This window comes from Atractosteus spatula (assembly GCF_055471065.1).
Source record: "Atractosteus spatula isolate fAtrSpa1 chromosome 10 unlocalized genomic scaffold, fAtrSpa1.hap1 SUPER_10_unloc_7, whole genome shotgun sequence".
Taxonomy (NCBI): Eukaryota; Metazoa; Chordata; class Actinopteri; order Semionotiformes; family Lepisosteidae; genus Atractosteus; species Atractosteus spatula.
In genome coordinates this window covers 1-2,569 of record NW_028296627.1, presented here as the reverse complement: position 1 = coordinate 2,569, position 2,569 = coordinate 1, and the positions used below count along the sequence as shown (strand labels likewise).

The 2,569-nt window shown below is 42.2% G+C and overlaps 1 non-coding gene across 1 annotated transcript; it reads left to right on the top strand.

Annotated features, from left to right (window-relative positions):
• The first annotated feature begins 1,533 nt into the window (after positions 1-1,533).
• Positions 1,534-1,615, top strand: trnal-aag (transfer RNA leucine (anticodon AAG)). The gene has a single exon. It is a non-coding gene; the product is annotated as a tRNA-Leu (tRNA).
• Positions 1,616-2,569: the final 954 nt, after the last annotated feature.

Below are 2,569 nucleotides of genomic sequence, written 5' to 3'. Positions count from 1 at the left end.
TCAAAGGAAAATGTTGTATTAGCACGAGCTGCACAGGCTCTGAATCAGACCATTTCAATTAGTCTGATCAGTGCAGGACAAGTTAATGTAGAATTATTGCTTTGTCTATCTCTTGTTTGTATATAAATGAATGTCTCTGAAAACTTAATGTTAGTTTTTAATTTAGTTTTAGTTTTACGATGTAGGTCATGCGTTGACATATGCACAAACACACGAAATGTCTCATTCCTGATTCAGCTCATGCTCCATAGGAGAGAAGAGATCCCTCCTGTTTCTCGTACAACCATATCAGAACAGAAGCCCGTGTCACCCAGCTCTGATTCAAGATTGAGTCGCATCTTCAACATTTTGTTTTTGTTTCTGATCATTATTTTCTTTAGTTATGATCAATATTGAACTTTTTCTAAATAAAACAAAAATAATCAAACATGCAGGTAGATTTTTTTTAAAAGTATTAGGAGTTGACAGGGCGCTCCTTCGGAATAGTCGTCAGAAAATGTGAGAAAAGGAAAGTTACGTAAACTCTCACACACAGCATTAATATTGGAATCTGATCATAAAAAACTAGCTGTCTCCCCGTCGGTAATCAAACCCCAGATTCCCGCGTGACAGGCAGGAACAAAAAAAACTTTACTAACTAGGAGCGTTTGCTAGCTATTAGGAGGCATTTACTCTTAATTATGTAACTGTTTTGGGTTTCGACTTTAATTTTCCCAATACCAGTTTTTTACAAAAGTAAAGGCACACGGCACATCACGTCCGAGTTTAGTGACAACTACCTCAGAGATTGTAAGCTGGGTAGTTTCAGATCACTTTTTTTTAAAGGTTCAAGCAAACCCGAATACCTTTGCAAGAGACATTTCAGAATCCCAGTCAAATCCAGTACGATTGCTGGATCCTTCGAATTCGACTGAACTATAGCACAGATCTGCAGTCCACGATTAGAATACTGTAGCTGTGTTGTATAAGCTATACCACCCAAAATAGTTCTAAAACAGGAGATGCATCCTTGTTTAGGAATGTGGTATAAAGTGAAATGGTCTGGGAAGAGCCCTACGTTTGAACAGTTCAAAATAGACGTAAAGGGGTATTTACGGACTCTTTCGAAATGTAAGAACAAGCTGTGCGGACCTTATCTTTATTTACCTTGTGTAATCGTTTTTCATAAAGTGTAATTGTATTATAGCATGTGCCCCTGACGATTTTCTTGATACGTTATATGTGCTCTTGTTTGTATTGTATGTAGTTTTGTTGTTCAAATAAAACGTAAAAGACACAACTTTCCGGATGCGGCTGCTGTAAAAATAAAATGACATCAAGGGTGCTGTACGCAGAGGTCTGAAACCTGCTCCACAGAAGATCTTTATCCAGAGGTGTTAAAGAAGTCGAGATCTCACCATGAGAGGGGAAGCATCTCAGAAAAAGCAGGTGCAGTCGGTTCCACGGTCATAACGCCACTAAGTCGGGTGACAAGAGCAAAACCCACCCGACCTCCTCCGAGCAAGTAATGAGACAAAGAGACAGCGCACAGCGGGTAGCGTGGCCGAGCGGTCAAAGGCGCTGGATTAAGGTTCCAGTCTTTTCGGAGGCGTGGGTTCGAATCCCACCGCTGCCAGGTGCTTCTGTCGCGACCCCCTTTCAGCTGACTTCAGATGAAAGGGAGGGAACTGCTTTTTGGCAGTCTCTCGAGAAACTAAGCAAAGTGTTTAAAGATACTTTCTCAGCTTGACATCAAGGCACAAAACAAAAACGTTCTTGCGTCCTCTCACCCCAAAAGCGCTTTGCCACTTTTTGTGTTATGCAGGGAACAACGTCTGCCCAGATCACTTTTGTGTCAATGCAAATCGTAGTGTGCCCTCCGTTTTAATGTTGGCTGTGCTGGCGTGCCGCTTCTGTCTGTGAAAATTGAATGTTCTGCTTCTTCACACCGAATCGTTGGCGGGGGTTGAGCTTGTTAAATCTTTGCGCATAGCGCTCCTTTGGAAGTACTTTGTCCAAGTTCAAAAGCGATCGTGGCATTTACTTCATGCGTTCAAGAAGCATGCCTCGCACGACAGATTTAAATGGGGAATGGAGCCTGCTTCTTGCTGTTTTTCCTGTGGTTGCAGTTACAAAGTTGATCGTGCTTTCACATTCTGTTAACAGTATTCACTGGCTGAGCTTTATCAGTTGGTTCGAAAAGGAATCTCTGCTTCGGTTCCAGAAAAGTCATCTGTAGTGTGTTTTTTTCCGTGCCCATGGCAGTCTTTTAGAGCTGGTAGTAATGGTGGCGAAGTTAATTTTTTAACCTCTTTAAAAGAATAAGGACGGGCTGGGGCGAGCTGCATTTACCACTCTTTCAGCTAAACGCCGAACTCGCGAACTGATTACACTGCAGAGCCACAGGCGCCTCGCTTTTCTCCATTCTCTGGGTTAGGGTGAAAAAAAAACACTGCTGGTATTAGCTGGCCTGCTGGGAGTACCTCTTCTTCACTGATAAGCAAGATTTGTGTTTCATCTTTCGCAAGCTGTATAGATTTCTTTCAAAACAAGTTGTTCCAGAAAGGAAACGAACACTTGCATTCACCTC